This window comes from Panulirus ornatus, chromosome 9 (genome assembly GCF_036320965.1).
Source record: "Panulirus ornatus isolate Po-2019 chromosome 9, ASM3632096v1, whole genome shotgun sequence".
Classification (NCBI taxonomy): domain Eukaryota; kingdom Metazoa; phylum Arthropoda; class Malacostraca; order Decapoda; family Palinuridae; genus Panulirus; species Panulirus ornatus.
Window position 1 is genome coordinate 15,419,340 of NC_092232.1, and position 22,080 is coordinate 15,441,419.

The 22,080-nt window shown below is 34.0% G+C and overlaps 1 protein-coding gene across 1 annotated transcript in view; it reads right to left on the minus strand.

Annotated features, from left to right (window-relative positions):
- sei (potassium voltage-gated channel seizure) overlaps positions 1 to 22,080 on the minus strand; it is a 924,474-nt gene that overhangs the window by 661,210 nt on the left and 241,184 nt on the right. The gene's annotated exons all lie outside the window — the stretch shown is intronic.

Below are 22,080 nucleotides of genomic sequence, written 5' to 3' on the forward strand. Positions count from 1 at the left end.
CTCCTGCTCTCTCAAACACACTCTCTTTATTACAACACATCTCTCTTACCCTTTCACAACTTACTCAACTAACCACCTCACACCACATATTGTCCTCAAACATTTCATTTTCAACACATCCACCCCCTCCACACAGCCTTATCTATAGCCCATGCCTTGCAACCATATAACATTGTTAGAACCACTATTCCTTCAAACATACCCATTTTTGCTCTCCGAGATAGCGTTCTCGCCTTCCACACATTCTTCAACACTCCCAGGACCTTTGCCCCTTCCCACACCCTGTGACTCGCTTCCGCTTCCATGGTTCCATCATCTGCAAAATCCACTCCCATATATCTAAAACACTTCACTTCCTCCAATTTTTCTCCATTCAAACTTACCTCCCAATTAACTTGTCCCTCAACCGTACTGTACCTAATAACCTTACTCTTATTCACATTCACTCTCAGCTTTCTTCTTTCACACACTTTACCTAACTCAGTCACCAGCTTCTGCAGCTTCTCACCTGAATCAGCCATCAGCACTCTATCATCTGCGAACAACAACTGACTCACTTCCCCTGCACTCTCATCCACAACAGACTGCATACTTGCCCCTCTCTCCAATAATCTTGCATTCACCACCCTAAGAACCCCATCCATAAACAAATTAAATAACCATAGAGACATCACGCAACCTTGCCGCAAACCGGCATTCACTGGGAACTAATCACTTTCCTCTCTTCCTACTCGTACACATGCCTTACATCCTCGATAAAACTTTTCACCGCTTCTAGCAACTTACCTCCCACTCTGTATACTCTTAATACCTCCTACATAGCATCTCAATCTACTCTATCATATGCCTTCTCCAGATCCAGAAATGCTACATACAAATCCATTTATTTTTCTAAGTATTTCTCAAAAACATTCTTCAAAGCAAACACCTGATCAACACATCCTCTACTACTTCTGAAACCACACTGCTCTTCCCCAGTCTGATGCTCTGTACATGTCCTGACCCTCTTAATCAATACCCTCCCAAATAATTTCCCAGGAATACTCAATAAACTTATACCTCTGTAATTTGAACACTCACCTTTATCCCCTTTGCCTTTGTACAATGGCACTATGCATGTATTCTGCCAAACCTCAGGCACCTCACCATGAACCATAAATACAGTGAATATCCTTCCCAACCAGTCAATAACACAGTAATCCCTTTAATAAATTCCACTGCAATACCATCCAAACCCGCCACCTTGCCAGCTTTCATCTTCTGCAATGCTTTCGCTACCTCTTCTCTGTTTACCAAATCATTCTTGCCGGCTTTCATCTTGTGCAATGCTTTCACTACCTCTTCTCTGTTTACCAAACCATTCTCCCTGACCCTCTCACTTTGCACACTACCTCGACCAAAACACCCTATATCCGCCACTCTATCATCAAACACATTCCACAAACCTTCAAAGTACTCTCTCTCTATCTCCATCTCATTTCATCACTGCTTGTTATTACCTCCCCATTAGCCCCCTTCACCATTGTTCCCATTTGTTCTCTTGTCTTACACACTTTATTTACCTCCTTCCAAAACATTTTTTTAATCTCCCTAAAATTTAATGATACTCTCACCCCAACTCTCATTTGCCCTCTTTTTCACCTCCTGCACCTTTCTGTTGCCCTCCTGCCGCTTTCTTTTATACATCTCCCAGTCATTCGCACTACTTTCCTGCAAAAATTGTCCAAACGCCTCTCTCTTCTCTTTCACTAACAATTTTACTTCATCCCACCACTCACTACCCTCTCTAATCTGCCCACCTCCCACCTTTCTCATGCCACAAGCATCTTTTCTGCAAGCCATCACTGCTTCCCTAAATACATCCCATTCCTCCCCCACTCCCCTTACATCATTTGCTCTCACCTTTTTCCATTCTGCACTCAATCTCTCCTGGTACTTCCTCACACAAGCCTCCTTACTAAGCTCACTTACTCTCACCACTCTCTTCCCCCCAACATTCTCTCTTCTTTTCTGAAAACCTTTACAAATCTTCACCTTCACTTCCACAAGATAATGATCAGACATCCCTCCAGTTGCCCCTCTCAGCACATTAACATCCAAAAGTCTCTCTTTCACGCGCCTATCAATTAACACGTAATCCAATAATGCTCTCTGGCCATCTCTCCTTGTTACACACATATTCTTGAGTATAAATCTCTCTTTTTAAACCAGGTATTCCCAATCACCATTCCTTTTTCAGCACAGAAATCTACAAGTGCTTCTATATTTCTGGTTACTCCTGCTCCACTAGTCCCTTCTATCATGAGACTCCTGCAGTACTCAGGCAGTTGACCATGTCCCGTGGTTTGGATTATACTACATAAAGTGTTGTTTTGAGTGTGTATCTATGTGCAGAGAGTACAGGGTAACTGAGGAGTAAGTGCATGCTGTCTTCTTTATGGTAACTGCATCCTGGGTATGAAGGTTCCTGGGATATGCTGGAGCAGTATTTGTAGCGAAGTAGTGATAGGTAATGTCCAGAAAATAAGTGGTAGAGTGTGACTCATGTTTGTCTGAGTAGTTTGGTTTCTGAAGGAATACATCTGGTGGGTTGGAGTTTTAGACTTAGTTGTGAGGTCATTTGTTTAGTGTTTGTAGGTTATTTCAGTGTGTATGTATGTTTCCATGTTATATTTGTTTAGGGATCTGTCAGTAGAGGTTGCTGATGTGTGGCAAGGGTTAGCTTCTTCCTACTTGGGGCTCATGATTAGTTATAGAGTGGTTTGGATGGGGGGGCCCTAGTACTGATGTGTGGCAAGAAAAGCTTTTTCTTTCTTCTTGGGGTGCTTGCAGTTACTTATAAAGTGGTTTGGATGGGAAGTCTCTAATACTGCTGCATAAAACTGGGTGCCAAGCAAGATGAGGTGGAACTGAATTGGGAGGATCGTTTCACTGTGAGGGTGGTGTTTCTGGTTGCTTGGTAGCCAGTCACTGTGATTTGGAGTTTTACATATTTGCTTTTGACCGGGTAGAAGACCATTCAAGTGAGGCATGATTCAGAATGGAGTTTATGAATTGCTTACTAAAGATGAAATTGGCCAACCACTTTTATCACTGCTGTGGAGGTTGGTGTCAAGTATTTTTTGTGACAGGATGCATCATGGGATGGTGTTGAATGATTCGCTAATGTCTCCTGCTAAATGTTTTGTGAATCAGGAGGGCTGTGGTTTGTTGAGGACATCTAGGATATATTGTGTGAGGTCAGTGTGTAGCATGATGGAGGAGTGGTTTAGTTTGAAGCCATGTTGTATGGGTGACAGTGGGATGTTGGATTTGATGTTGTTGTGGATTAATCTTCCACAGAATTCTAATAGTTATGAATTAAGTGAAATAGGGCAGTGTGAGGTGATGAAGATGGATGGTTTGAAGAGTTTTAAGACATATAGTTTTGGCAAGTTTCTAGATGTTAGACAAAGCAAAGAATACTTACTGTTGGGAGTGGTCATATCTATTATTTATCTTTAGAAACAGATGTGGCCCTAAGCTATATGACTAGGACCAGCCAACATGATAAAACCTGTGAAAATTATGGAAAGTTTCCTGATATCTAAAAACATCCTTTCAATAGTTACATGTCCCTTGAAAAGGATGTAATACTGCATTTCGGTATGGCTCTGGACACAGCCTGAAAGGCAAAGTATGCCAGATATGTCTGACATCTAAAGAATTATGAGATGGGCAACCTATGTGGCTTGGTAGCTGGTGCAATAATGATGTCAACATCAGGTGGTGGACTGGAAGGGAGTTCCAGAGTGAGCTTTCATTGCAAATGTTGTTTGAGACGTTTGAAAAGAGTGAGACACATAAACCTCAATAGAATAAGGGGAGTTGGAGGCTTCTAACCCTTGGGATCCATAGAGGCATCTCATCAGCTTGTGGGACAGCCAACCATGGAGAGAAATAATGGAAAAAAAAATCACTAGGAAAAGATTCAACACACAAGTGTCAAAGAGTAATTCTGCTAAAAGAGTAACAGGATGCTAGAATAAAAAACACCCTGAAGTAGTTTATGTAAAACATTTAAAAGAGATCCAATATCTTGTATTGAAGATATCAGGTATGTTAATAAAAAAAAAATCTATAATTCAAAAGGTGAAAATCTTCCAATAAATAACCTCTCTGTCTATTTTAAGAAAGTCATTGGAATTCCACCCAGACCTGGTGCAGAATTTTCTCTTAGTTTGTTTATCGTTGTTTATCAAGTAATACTTAGTTATTTACTTCAATATCCATGATATCATTCTTGTCAAACTGACCTGTAAATATATCTTGCTATAAACATTTTCTTCGTTTCTTGTGATGAATACTGATTTCTACTGATCTATCAACATCATACATACTCTCTTTTTAGGTAATTTTCATTCTTTTCTTCTAAGTAATTTTCATATTTTTCTTCTATTCTGAATAGTCAAATCAACTATATTTTTTTCATTTATTTACATATGGGAATAAAAGTTTTTGATTTGCTTCCACATTACTGCAATCTTTCATTTTGTTTGTTCTTTCTTCTCCTCGATTCCATTAATTTCTGGCCAGTATTCCTGGTCTTTCTTCATGCCCTCATCCTGTCTTTTCTAATTGCAGTTATAATTTTCTTTTTCCATCATTAACTGTTGATTCAGTTTTATTTCTACTGATACTCTCTTTTTTCCCTCCCATAATTTCTTCTAATTGGTTTAGAGCACTCAGTTATTTCTTTGTCATAAAATGTTGCATTGGTATTCACATCATTTCCTTTAAAGACGTCATTCAAACTTGTCTCTGTTATTGTTAGGTTTATCTCTACGTTTCTTTTGTCATAGTGAAAATATAGGTCACTTAGGCTTAGATCATTCATATATGTATTAGATAGAAAAAGAATGACTGATGATCATCATAAGCATATGATGATAATAGCAGATCAACGAATAAAGAAATAACCCATGAGAAAAAATTTGAGTGTAACAACAAAAAAATGCGATAAGGTGTAAAACATAGAAGGGGTTGAGCTTTAAAACATTATGTGTCTTTAAGCCTAGAAAAAAAAAAATATATGTCAAAGAAACAGAAATGAATTATATAGTAAATAAGGATTGTGTCTACATATCATCTTGTGCCTAACTTACTGCTTTTATCCACATATGTTAGAAAAACCTAGAGGTGAGTTTTCATGTGATTATCATATGGTAAGGGGTTTAACAGAAAATAAGTCATTTTAGTTACTTTTGATTGGTGCAATATTAAATGACATTAAAATGCTCTGTTAAACAGGTTACATAGACTTACATTTTTTCTAAAGGTAAGTTGATTAGGCTAGGTTATATGAACAGAAGTCACTTTAGGTTTTATGCATCTGGTTTCATTACATCATACAGGGAGCTTTGGGTTTAATTGATTATATTCTGTTAAAGTTTGATAAATGAGTACTGGCTGTATCATTTAAGGTTAGCTTCGGTTATTTGGTTAAGAATACAGTACATGATGTGTAGGTTAGGTTTAAATCAGTCTATACTTATGTTTCATCAGTTTAGATTATGATATTATGTTAAGAAAGGCATTTAAAAATGAGTTATATTATAAGAATCAAGTTGGTTTGAGCACTTAGTTAATATCAATTAGACTTTATCTGGTGATGTGAATGTGTTAAAGGTATGAGGATAATAGTAAGATGGTAATTATAAAGATTAGATTGAATCAGAGTATATTGGTTTGAACAAATTATATCAAGATAAGCTACAGAAGAGGAATTTGAGTACTGACTTAATGCTAAGTGGATTATACAGTGTGGCTTAAATCAGGTTATGTTGGGTTTGTTGTGTATTAAGGTTTGATAAGATCAAGTTTTAAAAATGAGATTTTCATTTAACACAGTGGATTAAAATGTGCAAGTTAACCGGAACTAGTCTTAAGTTCTATGGTATGGATTTTACAAGTTATGTCTGTTTGTGTGGTTATAAGAAGCTGTGTGGATCAGGTTAATCTTGCTGATGAAGAAATGGATTTGGTCAATTCATACAACTGTTATGAGATTAGGTTTTGTTTTGGTAGGCATACCACTGTAACCTAATCTACATGGCTTGTTGCAACATTTAAAGAATAAATGATGTAACAACAAGACTTGCATGGGCTTCAACCTTCAATGCTTGATTTCTCATTCAATAAGTCAAAAACATAGGGAAAAGTTGGTATTCCTATCTATATAGTGTTTTGCAAAAAAGTACTCAGGTTCACGTTCAAAAGACCCTTATGTATCTGTTAACCAAGGGAAAGATATGCATCATGTCTGAAAGGGTATTGATAAGATTTTCAAACGAGAAAATCAGAAAGTAATAAGAAAACAGGGAATATTAAAAAGACAGTCAAAGGACGGAAAAGTTGTTGAAAGTATGTTAGTAGACAGCATATTCCAGAGTAAACAAGATATAGTAAGGGTACTTGGGGTGCTTAAAAAGGCAGTTATGCAGCCACAGAAGTCATCAGAAAGATATCAATGGGGCAAAAAGAAAAGATACAGGCATTCAAAGGTACAGAAATCAGACAAAAACTGTTAGCAGCAGTGAAGCACGGGCACAGATATTTGGGAAAGATCTTGTAGAGGCAGGTAGCAAAGACAAAGTCAAGGAGCACAGCACTATTTTGGTGACCATGCAGGGAGGCAAAATGTCAGTGTCAATTCAAAATTCATCAGAAGTATCTATAAACAGACTAGGTCATTTGTTGCACTTTCTTTAAACAAAATCAAAATGTTGAATTCTATATCACTGAGAAGGCACTGCATATCATTACATGAAGAATACAGGGTAGAGTCTCATCCCTTTGTTCAAGAAAAATAAATTTGTGCAATAGCTTTGAAAACATATTTCATGGTTTAATGAGGTGCTATGATCTTAAGAGGACCAATACTGATAGTTTAAGAAACATAAACAGGGAAATAATGTTCTTTAACAAACAAGCAGTACATAAACTAGCCTAAAAAAATCACAGGGCACTTGATAAAACTAGCATAAAACATATTTTGATGTAGCACAAGCTGCTGAAATGCAAAGTGCACAGCTAAAGGGTGCTGGAGGGTGACTATGGGACTCTTCAGGAACTGGCATCCACATGACCTCATCACTAGATGCCTGTTGGACTGCCACCTTGCAGTCTCATCAATTGATATATAACTTGTCCAAAAGCTTTAAGGTATCTTAACAAAACAATGAACTTAATGGATCATTTCAAAGGCTGATGAAAGACTGTTAACATAGCATGCTGATGATCTAACAAGTCACCAGTTAAGTGAAATATCAAATTATCAACAACTGACAAGACTTTTGCTATGGCAGTCCAGAATTCTTTCAGGCTGATCATTTGATGATGCAACAGTCTAAATGCCTCAAACTCTAACACCTGCTGTAAGGTAATACCTCACAGTCCGAGCCTCGAAGATTGGGTGTCCGGGAGCTGAGGTGGCAACTCGATCACTCTCTTACCTGTAGGCTTATGGCAACAGTTATTCCAAGAACTGGCTACTTGTGATCTCTATGAAAAGATATCTTGCCATCTATTTTGATATTGCATTACAATTTACATAAGAAAAATATCTACCACTTATTCTAAGTTTTAAATGTTTTTATTTTCATTTCTACATGCAATCAAATCCTAACATATCAAATATACAAGCTTATATTGAGATTTATGCAACCAACAAAGCTGCATACTAGGGAGCATCATAATATCAGTCAATACTATCTTACAAGGCCTCAGATTGTTATCACCAACAAAGTACCCTATGTTATTACAGACTGAAGAGGTAATAATAAATGCCTTTACTATATATATATATCATTATTATTTTATTATACTTTGTCGCTGTCTCCCGCGTTTGCGAGGTAGTGCTAGGAAACAGACGAAAGAAATGGCCCAACCCCCCCCATACACATGTATATACATACGTCCACACACGCAAATATACATACCTACACAGCTTTCCATGGTTTACCCCAGACGCTTCACATGCCCTGCTTCAATCCACTGACAGCACGTCAACCCCGGTATACCACATTGCTCCAATTCACTCTATTCCTTGCCCTCCTTTCACCCTCCTGCATGTTCAGGCCCCGATCACACAAAATCTTTTTCACTCCATCTTTCCACCTCCAATTTGGTCTCCCTCTTCTCCTTGTTCCCTCCACCTCCGACACATATATCCTCTTGGTCAATCTTTCCTCACTCATCCTCTCCATGTGCCCAAACCACTTCAAAACACCCTCTTCTGCTCTCTCAACCACGCTCTTTTTATTTCCACACATCTCTCTTACCCTTACGTTACTCACTCGATCAAACCACCTCACACCACACATTGTCCTCAAACATCTCATTTCCAGCACATCCATCCTCCTGCGCACAACTCTATCCATAGCCCACGCCTCGCAACCATACAACATTGTTGGAACCACTATTCCTTCAAACATACCCATTTTTGCTTTCCGAGATAATGTTCTCGACTTCCACACATTCTTCAAGGCTCCCAGAATTTTCGCCCCCTCCCCCACCCTATGATCCACTTCCGCTTCCATGGTTCCATCCGCTGCCAGATCCACTCCCAGATATCTAAAACACTTCACTTCCTCCAGTTTTTCTCCATTCAAACTCACCTCCCAATTGACTTGACCCTCAACCCTACTGTACCTAATAACCTTGCTCTTATTCACATTTACTCTTAACTTTCTTCTTCCACACACTTTACCAAACTCAGTCACCAGCTTCTGCAGTTTCTCACATGAATCAGCCACCAGCGCTGTATCATCAGTGAACAACAACTGACTCACTTCCCAAGCTCTCTCATCCCCAACAGACTTCATACTTGCCCCTCTTTCCAAAACTCTTGCATTTACCTCCCTAACAACCCCATCCATAAACAAATTAAACAACCATGGAGACATCACACACCCCTGCTGCAAACCTACATTCACTGAGAACCAATCACTTTCCTCTCTTCCTACACGTACACATGCCTTACATCCTCGATAAAAACTTTTCACTGCTTCTAACAACTTTCCTCCCACACCATATATTCTTAATACCTTCCACAGAGCATCTCTATCAACTCTATCATATGCCTTCTCCAGATCCATAAATGCTACATACAAATCCATTTGCTTTTCTAAGTATTTCTCACATACATTCTTCAAAGCAAACACCTGATCCACACATCCTCTACCACTTCTGAAACCACACTGCTCTTCCCCAATCTGATGCTCTGTACATGCCTTCACCCTCTCAATCAATACCCTCCCATATAATTTACCAGGAATACTCAACAAACTTATACCTCTGTAATTTGAGCACTCACTCTTATCCCCTTTGCCTTTGTACAATGGCACTATGCACGCATTCCGCCAATCCTCAGGCACCTCACCATGAGTCATACATACATTAAATAACCTTACCAACCAGTCAACAATACAGTCACCCCCTTTTTTAATAAATTCCACTGCAATACCATCCAAACCTGCTGCCTTGCCGGCTTTCATCTTCCGCAAAGCTTTCACTACCTCTTCTCTGTTTACCAAATCATTTTCCCTAACCCTCTCACTTTGCACACCACCTCGACCAAAACACCCTATATCTGCCACTCTATCATCAAACACATATTTTTTTTTTTTTCATACTATTCGCCACTTCCCGCATTAGCGAGGTAGCGTTAAGAACAGAGGAATGGGCCTTTCAGTGAATATCCTCACCTGGCCCCCTTCTCTGTTTTTTCTTTTGGAAAATTAAAAAAAAGAACGAGAGGGGAGGATTTCCAGCCACACGCTCCCTCCCCTTAGAGTTGCCTTCTACGACACGCAGGGAATACGTGGGAAGTACTCTTTCTCTATTTTTTCAAAAAAATCAAGAAAAATCCAAGGCTATAGCCTTGGATAATATTTGGCTCAGATTTTCAACTTGTTCAGATTTTAATGAAAATCTGTGTATGTGCTATTGTATATGGTGATTAAGGATATCGAGTCAAAAGACTGCATTTCATAAAATTAAGCGCTTAATTACATACTTAATATTAACAATTTTAATATGCTAATAGTTCCACTACTTGAACGAATTTTAAGGTTTTGACCACAGATTCTTATTCAGCAGAGGTAAAAGCATCTATGCTGAAATTTTCAGGAAAAATATTGGCTCAGATTTTCAACTTGTTCAGATTCTAATGAAAATCTGAGTATAAGTGCTATTCTATATGGTGATTAAGGATATCAAGTCAAAAGACTGCATTTCGTAAAATTAAGCGCTTAATTACATAAGTAATATTATAATCATATCAATATGCTCATCACTCGACTAATTAAACGAATTTTAAGGTTTTGACCACAGATTCTTATTCAGCAGAGGTAAAAGCATCTATCCTGAAATTTTGAGGAAAATCTATTTTTTCAAAAAAATCAAGATAATATTTGGCTCAGATTTTCAACTTGTTCAGATTTTAATGAAAATCTGGGTATAAGTGCTATTCTATATAGAGATTAAGGATATCAAGTCAAAAGACTGCATTTCGTAAAATTAAGCGCTTAATTGCATACTTAATATTAATTTTAATTACATAAATATGCTAATCACTCGACTAATTGAACGAATTTTAAGGTTTTGACCACATATTATTATTCAGCAAAGGGAAAAGCATCTATTATGAAATTTTGAGGAAAATCTATTTTTTCAAAAAAATCAAGAAAAATCCAAGGATAATATTTGGCTCAGATTTTCAACTTGTTCAGATTTTAATGAAAATCTGGGTATAAGTGTTATTTTATATGGTGATTAAGGATATCGAGTCAAAAGACTGCATTTCGTAAATTAAGTGCTTAATTACATACTGAATATTAATTATAATTATATCAATATGCTAATCACTCGACTAATTGAACGAATTTAAAGGTTTTGACAACAGATTCTTATTCAGCAGAGGCAAAAGCATCTATGCTGAAATTTTGAGGAAAATCTATTTTTTCAAAAAAATCAAGAAAAATCCAAGGTTATAGCCTTGGATAATATTTGGCTCAGATTTTCAACTTGTTCAGATTTTAATGAAAATCTGGGTATAAGTGCTATTCTATATGGTGATTAAGGATATCGAGTCAAAAGCCTGCATTTCGTATAATTAAGCGCTTAATTACATACTTAATATTAACTATATTAATATGCTAATCATTCGACTAATTGAACGAATTTAAGGTTTTGACCACAGATTCTTATTCAGCAGAGGTAAAAGCATCTATCCTGAAATTTTGAGGAAAATCTATTTTCTCAAAAAAATCAAGAAAAATCCCAGGATAATCTTTGGCTCCGATTTTCAACTTGTTCAGATTTTAATGAAAATTTGGGTATAAGTGCTGTTGTATATAGTGATTAAGAATATCAAGTCAAAAGACTGCATTTCGTAAAATTAAGCGATTAATTACATACTTAATATTAATCATAATTACATTAATATGCTAATCACTCGATTAATTGAACGAATTTTAAGGTTTTGACCACATATTATTATTCAGCAAAGGTAAAAGCATCTATTATGAAATTTTGAGGAAAATCTATTTTTTCAAAAAAATCAAGAAAAATCCTAGGTTATAGCCTAGGATAATATTTGGCTCAGATTTTCAACTTGTTCAGATTTTAATGAAAATCTGGGTATAAGTGTTATTTTATATGGTGATTAAGGATATCGAGTCAAAAGACTGCATTTCGTAAAATTAAGTGCTTAATTACATACTGAATATTAATTATAATCATATCAATATGCTAATCACTCGACTAATTGAACGAATTTCAAGGTTTTGACCACAGATACTTATTCAGCAGAGGCAAAAGCATCTATGCTGAAATTTTGAGGAAAATCTATTTTTTCAAAAAAATCAAGAAAAATCCTAGGCTATAGCCTTCGATAATATTTGGCTCAGATTTTCAACTTGTTCAGACTTTAATGAAAATCTGGGTATAAGTGCTATTCTATATGGTGATTAAGAATATCGAGTCAAAAGACTGCATTTCGTAAAATTAAGCGCTTAATTACATACTTAATTTTAACTATATTAATATGCTAATCATTCGACTAATTGAACGAATTTTAAGGTTTTGACCACAGATTCTTATTCAGCAGAGGTAAAAGCATCTATCCTGAAATTTTGAGGAAAATCTGTTTTCTCAAAAAAATCAAGAAAAATCCCAGGATAATCTTTGGCTCCGATTTTCAACTTGTTCAGATTTTAATGAAAATCTGGGTATAAGTGCTGTTGTATATAGTGATTAAGAATATCAAGTCAAAAGTCTGCATTTCGTAAAATTAAGCATTTAATTACATACTTAATATTAATTATAATTACATTAATATGCTAATCACTCGACTAATTGAACGAATTTTAAGGTTTTGACCACAGATTATTATTCAGCAAAGGTAAAAGCATCTATTATGAAATTTTGAGGAAAATCTATTTTTTCAAAAAAATCAAGAAAAATCCAAGGTTATAGCCTTGGATAATATTTGGCTCAGATTTTCAACTTGTTCAGATTTTAATGAAAATCTGGGTATAAGTGTTATTTTATATGGTGATTAAGGATATCGAGTCAAAAGACTGCATTTCGTAAAATTAAGTGCTTAATTACATACTGAATATTAATTATAATCATATCAATATGCTAATCACTCGACTAATTGAACGAATTTCAAGGTTTTGACCAAAGATTCTTATTCAGCAGAGGCAAAAGCATCTATGCTGAAAATTTGAGGAAAATCTATTTTTTCAAAAAAATAAAGAAAAATCCAAGGATAATATTTGGCTCAGATTTTCAACTTGTTCAGATTTTACTGAAAATCTGGGTATAAGTGTTATTTTATATGGTGATTAAGGATATCGAGTCAAAAGACTGCATTTCGTAAAATTAAATGCTTAATCACATACTTAATATTAATTATAATTATAATAATATGCTAATCACTCGACTAATTGAACGAATTTTAAGGTTTTGACCACAGATTATTATTCAGGAAAGGTAAAAGCATCTATTACGAAATTTTGAGGAAAATCTATTTTTTCAAAAAAATCAAGAAAAATCCTTGGATAATATTTGGCTCCGATTTTCAGCTAGTTCAGATTTTAATGAAAATCTGGGTATAAGTGCTGTAGTATATAGTGATTAAGGATATCAAGTCAAAAGTCTGCATTTCGCAAAATTAAGCGATTAATTACATACTTAATATTAATTATAATTACATTAATATGCTAACCAATCGACTAATTGAACGAATTTTAAGGTTTTGACCACAGATTATTATTCAGGAAAGGTAAAAGCATCTATTATGAAATTTTGAGGAAAATCTATTTTTTCAAAAAAATCAAGAAAAATCCAATGTTATAGCCTTGGATAATATTTGGCTCAGATTTTCAACTTGTTCAGATTTTAATGAAAATCTGGGTATAAGTGTTATTTTATATGGTGATTAAGGATATCGAGTCAAAAGCCTGCATTTCGTATAATTAAGTGCTTAATTACATATTGAATATTAATTATAATCATATCAATATGCTAGTCACTCGACTAATTGAACGAATTTCAAGGTTTTGACCACAGATTCTTATTCAGGAGAGGTAAAACCATCTATGCTGAAATTTTGAGGAAAATCTATTTTCTCAAAAAAATCAAGAAAAATCCCAGGATAATCTTTGGCTCCGATTTTCAACTTGTTCAGATTTTAATGAAAATCTGGGTATAAGTGCTGTTGTATATAGTGATTAAGAATATCAAGTCAAAAGTCTGCATTTCGTAAAATTAAGCGTTTAATTACATACTTAATATTAATTATAATTACATTAATATGCTAATCACTCGACTAATTGAACGAATTTTAAGGTTTTGACCACAGATTATTATTCAGCAAAGGTAAAAGCATCTATTATGAAATTTTGAGGAAAATCTATTTTTTCAAAAAAATCAAGAAAAATCCAATGTTATAGCCTTGGATAATATTTGGCTAAGATTTTCAACTTGTTCAGATTTTAATGAAAATCTGGGTATAAGTGTTATTTCATATGGTGATTAAGGATATCGAGTCAAAAGACTGCATTTCGAAAAATTAAGCGCTTAATTACATACTTAATATTAACTATATTAATATACTAATCATTCGACTAATTGAACGAATTTTAAGGTTTTGACCACAGATTCTTATTCTGCAGAGGTAAAAGCATCTATCCTGAAATTTTGAGGAAAATCTATTTTCTCAAAAAAAATCAAGAAAAATCCCAGGATAATCTTTGGCTCCGATTTTCACCTAGTTCAGATTTTAATGAAAATCTGGGTATAAGTGCTGTAGTATATAGTGATTAAGGATATCAAGTCAAAAGTCTGCATTTCGTAAAATTAAGCGATTAATTACATACTTAATATTAATTATAATTACATTAATATGCTAACCAATCGACTAATTGAACGAATTTTAAGGTTTTGACCACAGATTATTATTCAGCAAAGGTAAAAGCATCTATTATGAAATTTTGAGGAAAATCTATTTTTTCAAAAAAATCAAGAAAAATCCAATGTTATAGCCTTGGATAATATTTGGCTAAGATTTTCAACTTGTTCAGATTTTAATGAAAATCTGGGTATAAGTGTTATTTCATATGGTGATTAAGGATATCGAGTCAAAAGACTGCATCTCGAAAAATTAAGTGCTTAAATACATACTGAATATTAATTATAATCATATCAATATGCTAATCACTCGACTAATTGAACGAATTTCAAGGTTTTGACCACAGATTCTTATTCAGCAGAGGCAAAAGCATCTATGCTGAAATTTTGAGGAAAATCTATTTTTTCAAAAAAATCAAGAAAAAGCCAAGGCTATAGGATAATATTTGGCTCAGATTTTCAACTTGTTCAGATTTTAATGAGAATCTGGGTATAAGTGCTATTCTATATGGTGATTAAGGATATCGAGTCAAAAGACTGCATTTCGTAAAATTAAGCGCTTAATTACATACTTAATATTAACTATATTAATATGCTAATCATTCGACTAATTGAACGAATTTTAAGGTTTTGACCACAGATTCTTATTCAGCAGAGGTAAAAGCATCTATCCTGAAATTTTGAGGAAAATCTATTTTCTCAAAAAAATCAAGAAAAATCCCAGGATAATCTTTGGCTCCGATTTTCAACTTGTTCAGATTTTAATGAAAATCTGGGTATAAGTGCTGTTGTATATAGTGATTAAGAATATCAAGTCAAAAGTCTGCATTTCGTAAAATTAAGCGTTTAATTACATACTTAATATTAATTATAATTACATTAATATGCTAATCACTCGACTAATTGAACGAATTTTAAGGTTTTGACCACAGATTATTATTCAGCAAAGGTAAAAGCATCTATTATGAAATTTTGAGGAAAATCTATTTTTTCAAAAAAATTAAGAAAAATCCAAGGTTATAGCCTTGGATAATATTTGGCTCAGATTTTCAACTCTTTCAGATTTTAATGAAAATCTGAGTATAAGTGTTATTTTATATGGTGATTAAGGATATCGAGTCAAAAGACTGCATTTCGTAAAATTAAATGCTTAATTACATATTGAATATTAATTATAATCATATCAATATGCTAATCACTCGACTAATTGAACGAATTTCAAGGTTTTGACCAAAGATTCTCATTCAGCAGAGGCAAAAGCATCTATGCTGAAATTTTGAGGAAAATCTATTTTCTCAAAAAAATCAAGAAAAATCCAAGGATAATATTTGGCTCAGATTTTCAACTTGTTCAGATTTTAATGAAAATCTGGGTATAAGTGTTATTTTATATGGTGATTAAGGATATAGAGTCAAAAGACTGCATTTCGTAAAATTAAGTGCTTAATCACATACTTAATATTAATTATAATTATAATAATATCCTAATCACTCGACTAATTGAACGAATTTAAAGGTTTTGACAACAGATTATTATTCAGCAAAGGTAAAAGCATCTATTATGAAATTTTGAGGAAAATCTCTTTTTTCAAAAAAATCAAGAAAATCCAAGGTTATAGCCTTGGATAATATTTGGCTCAGATTTTCAACTTGTTAAGATTTTAATGAAAAGCTGGGTATAAGTGTTATTTTATATGGTGATTAAGGATATCGAGTCAAAAGCCTGCATTTCGTATAATTAAGTGCTTAATTACATATTGAATATTAATTATAATCATATCAATATGCTAATCACTCGACTAATTGAACGAATTTCAAGGTTTTGACCACAGATTCTTATTCAGGAGAGGTAAAACTATCTATGCTGAAATTTTGAGGAAAATCTATTTTCTCAAAAAAATCAAGAAAAATCCCAGGATAATCTTTGGCTCCGATTTTCAACTTGTTCAGATTTTAATGAAAATCTGGGTATAAGTGCTGTTGTATATAGTGATTAAGAATATCAAGTCAAAAGTCTGCATTTCGTAAAATTAAGCGATTAATTACATACTAAATATTAATTATAATTACATTAATATGCTAACCAATCGACTAATTGAACGAATTTTAAGGTTTTGACCACAGATTATTATTCAGCAAAGGTAAAAGCATCTATTATGAAATTTTGAGGAAAATCTATTTTTTCAAAAAAATCAAGAAAAATCCTAGGCTATAGCCTTCGATAATATTTGGCTCAGATTTTCAACTTGTTCAGACTTTAATGAAAATCTGGGTATAAGTGCTATTCTATATGGTGATTAAGGATATCGAGTCAAAAGACTGCATTTCGTAAAATTAAGTGCTTAATTACATACTGAATATTAATTATAATCATATCAATATGCTAATCACTCGACTAATTGAACGAATTTCAAGGTTTTGACCACAGATACTTATTCAGCAGAGGCAAAAGCATCTATGCTGAAATTTTGAGGAAAATCTATTTTTTCAAAAAAATCAAGAAAAATCCTAGGCTATAGCCTTCGATAATATTTGGCTCAGATTTTCAACTTGTTCAGACTTTAATGAAAATCTGGGTATAAGTGCTATTCTATATGGTGATTAAGAATATCGAGTCAAAAGACTGCATTTCGTAAAATTAAGCGCTTAATTACATACTTAATTTTAACTATATTAATATGCTAATCATTCGACTAATTGAACGAATTTTAAGGTTTTGACCACAGATTCTTATTCAGCAGAGGTAAAAGCATCTATCCTGAAATTTTGAGGAAAATCTGTTTTCTCAAAAAAATCAAGAAAAATCCCAGGATAATCTTTGGCTCCGATTTTCAACTTGTTCAGATTTTAATGAAAATCTGGGTATAAGTGCTGTTGTATATAGTGATTAAGAATATCAAGTCAAAAGTCTGCATTTCGTAAAATTAAGCATTTAATTACATACTTAATATTAATTATAATTACATTAATATGCTAATCACTCGACTAATTGAACGAATTTTAAGGTTTTGACCACAGATTATTATTCAGCAAAGGTAAAAGCATCTATTATGAAATTTTGAGGAAAATCTATTTTTTCAAAAAAATCAAGAAAAATCCAAGGTTATAGCCTTGGATAATATTTGGCTCAGATTTTCAACTTGTTCAGATTTTAATGAAAATCTGGGTATAAGTGTTATTTTATATGGTGATTAAGGATATCGAGTCAAAAGACTGCATTTCGTAAAATTAAGTGCTTAATTACATACTTAATATTAACTATATTAATATGCTAATCACTCGACTAATTGAACGAATTTTAAGGTTTTGACCACAGATTCTTATTCAGCAGAGGTAAAAGCATCTATCCTGAAATTTTGAGGAAAATCTATTTTTTCAAAAAAATCAAGAAAAATCCCAGGATAATCTTTGGCTCCGATTTTCAACTTGTTCAGATTTTAATGAAAATCTGGGTATAAGTGCTGTTGTATATAGTGATTAAGGATATCAAGTCAAAAGTCTGCATTTCGTAAAATTAAGCGATTAATCACATACTTAATATTAATTATAATTACATTAATATGCTAATCACTCGACTAATTGAACGAATTTTAAGGTTTTGACCACAGATTATTATTCAGCAAAGGTAAAAGCATCTATTATGAAATTTTGAGGAAAATCTATTTTTTCAAAAAAATCAAGAAAAATCCAAGGCCTTGGATAATATTTGGCTCAGATTTTCAACTTGTTCAGATTTTAATGAAAATCTGGGTATAAGTGTTATTTTATATGGTGATTAAGGATATCGAGTCAAAAGACTGCATTTCGTAAAATTAAGTGCTTAATCACATACTTAATATTAATTATAATTATAATATGCTAATCACTCGACTAATTGAACGAATTTCAAGGTTTTGACCACAGATTCTTATTCAGCAGAGGTAAAAGCATCTATGCTGAAATTTTGAGGAAAATCTATTTTCTCAAAAAAATCAAGAAAAATAATATTTGGCTCAGATTTTCAACTTGTTCAGATTTTAATGAAAATCTGGGTATAAGTGCTATTTTATATGGTGATTAAGGATATCGAGTCAAAAGACTGCATTTCGTAAAATTAAGCGCTTAATTACATACTTAATATTAATTATAATTACATTAATATGCTAATCACTCGACTAATTGAACGAATTTTAAGGTTTTGACCACAGATTATTATTCAGCAAAGGTAAAAGCATCTATTATGAAATTTTGAGGAAAATCTATTTTTTCAAAAAAATCAAGAAAAATCCAAGGTTATAGCCTTGGATAATATTTGGCTCAGATTTTCAACTTGTTCAGATTTTAATGAAAATCTGGGTATAAGTGTTATTTTATATGGTGATTAAGGATATCGAGTCAAAAGACTGCATTTCGTAAAATTAAGCGCTTAATTACATACTTAATATTAATTATAATTATAATATGCTAATCACTCGACTAATTGAACGAATTTTAAGGTTTTGACCACAGATTCTTATTCAGCAGAGGTAAAAGCATCTATTCTGAAATTTTGAGGAAAATCTATTTTTCTCAAAAAAATCAAGAAAAATCCCAGGATAATCTTTGGCTCAGATTTTCAACTTGTTCAGATTTTAATGAAAATCTGGGTATAAGTGCTTATTTATATAGGTGATTAAGGATATCGAGTCAAAAGACTGCATTTCGTAAAATTAAGTGCTTAATTACATACTTAATATTAATTATAATTATAATAATATGCTAATCACTCGACTAATTGAACGAATTTTAAGGTTTTGACCACAGATTATTATTCAGGAAAGGTAAAAGCATCTATGCTGAAATTTTGAGGAAAATCTATTTTTTCAAAAAAATCAAGAAAAATCCAAGGTTATAGCCTGGCCCAACCCATCCACATACACATGTATATATATATATACGTCTAACACGCAAATATACCTATACATCTCAACGTATACATATATATGTACACACACACAGACATATACATATATACACATGCACATAATTCATACTGTCTGCCTTTATTCATTCCCATCGCCACCCTGCCACACATGAAATAACAGCCCCCTCCCCCCTCATGTGCACGAGGTAGCACTAGGAAAAGACAACAAAGGCCCCATTCGTTCACACTCAGTCTCTAGCTGTCATGTAATAATGCACCAAAACCACAGCTCCCTTTCCACATGCAGGCCCCACAGAACTTTCCATGGTTTACCCCAGATGCTTCACATCCCCTGGTTGAATCCACTGACAGCATGTCGACCCCGGTATACCACATCGTTCCAATTCACTCTGTTCCTTGCAAACCTTTCAACCTCCTGCATGTTCAGGCCCTGATCACTCAAAATCTTTTTCACTCCACCTTTCCACCGCCAATTTGGTCTCCCACTTCTCCTCATTCCCTCCACCTCTGACACATACATCCTCTTGGTCAATCTTTCCTTATTCATCCTCTCCATGTGACCAAACCATTTCAAAACACCCTCTTCTGCTCTCTCGACCACAGTCTTTTTATTACCACACATCTCTCTTACCCTATTATTACTTACTCAATCAAACCACCTCATACCACATATTGTCCTCAAACATCTCATTTCCAGCACATTCACCCTCCTCCTCACAACTCTATATATAGCCCATGCCTCACAACCATATAACATTGTTGGAACCACTATTCCTTCAAACATACCCATTTTTGCTTTCCGATATAATGGTCTCGACTTTCACACAATCTTGAATGCTCCCAGAACTTTCACCCCCTCCCCCACCCTATGATTCACTTCTACTTCCATGGTTCCATCCGCTGCCAAATCCACTCCCAGATATCTTAAACACTTCACTTCCTTCAGTTTTTCTCCATTCAAACTTACCTCCCAACTGACTTGTCCCTCAACCCTACTGTACCTAATAACCTTGCTCTTATTCACATTTACTCTCAGCTTTCTTCTTTCACACACTTTACCAAACTCATTCACCAGGTTCTGCATTTTCTCACCCGAATCAGCAGTTATTATTCTCAAAAGTATAAATAGAAGAAAGCTTCTTCTAATATTACTTTCTAAGTTATGCTAAGATATAATACATTTCTATTTACACAACATTCCCAATTGTTACTTCATTTGATAAGCTAAACCCTCACTAGTATTTCACTTATTAAAGCTTCATCAGATCCTTCGAGATTTATCATAGATTAGCAGAACTCATTTAGTCGGAAGTAAGCAATCATAACCATTCATACCTATATTCAACTCGAAACTGAATGCATCATGCATCTCAATAACAAATTCTTCATCTTTAAGAAAAAGTCCAACTTACCTCATGCCAACTTAAAGTAAACTATTAATTCATCATCACCAAGAGTACAACACTCTAGTTATACATTTTCAAAAACCATGCTTGTGGAATTTGGAAGGCCTTTCATCTAGTCTCCCTCTCTGATATTTTACACTTACTAAATCAGTAAACTTAACAAAGACTCTGAACTGTATATCATATACAAAAGAATCCTTTTTTCAGAGAAATCAAAAATGCATGCAAAAGAATTTGAAAAATATCCTATTTTCACACTGTCTAAACCCTTCAGTAAAAGACTCATGCCTGAACATGATTTTTTTTGGGGAAGCCCCTCTAACCCTGACACAGGTCGAGTCTTCCTTATCCGAAATTCCTGGGACCAGAGGTGCTTTGGATTTTGGTATATTTGCATATACATGATGAGATATCTTGGGGATAGGACCCAAGTCTAAACATAAAATCCATTTATGTTTCATATACACCATATACACATAGCCTGAAGGAAATTCATACATTTTTAATAATTCTACACATGCAACAGTTTGTTTAACACTAAACCATCAGAAAGATACGGTATCACAACCTCAGCTGCCCATGTGGATAATCTGCGGTTGTTTGGTATCACCTTTATTCCTGACTCTGAATTTATATGCTACTAATAAGCAATCATTTTCTTACATTTATTCATCCATAAGAACTTAATAGTAAAAATGGGAAATACCATTATTACAATGAAAAACTAATGTGTTTTAAGGAGTGGAATTTTCCACTTGTAGCATCACATCACCACTCAAAAAGTTTCGGATTTTGGAGCATTTCGGATTTTTGGATTAGGAATGCTCAATCAATATATCAATTTTACTTATAACACTTTTCTTTGATATACACTGAATCTAAAGTCCCTCATAAGATGGAAGCTTCTCCTTATGCAATCAGCTTCACAAAAACTTTCACCTCAACATTCCTCTTCCTTTAAAAATCCCTTTTTACAAAAATCTTTCTCTTAGCTAGTGACATTCCTTCACAAAGCTCTTCCTTTAGAAAATGCACTTAATTAACCCCTTCCCTTATAATCTCGAGTGATCTCGGGTCACTTATATCATGAAAATCATCCCAAAATAACTTAGCTTCCAGATTTATGTTTTTTAATGCTCCCAGCAGACAAAAGTATATAGTAGGTGTAATTTCTCATTCATTTACATATACAGATGCCAGCATGGTGTAGTATCTCTCAGAGGAACTTGAAGTGCCTGCCTTATTTTTTCACTTTTACACTATATTTTAGTCCTAGTATGCTGAGTGATGATAAATATGTTAGTGACAGCTA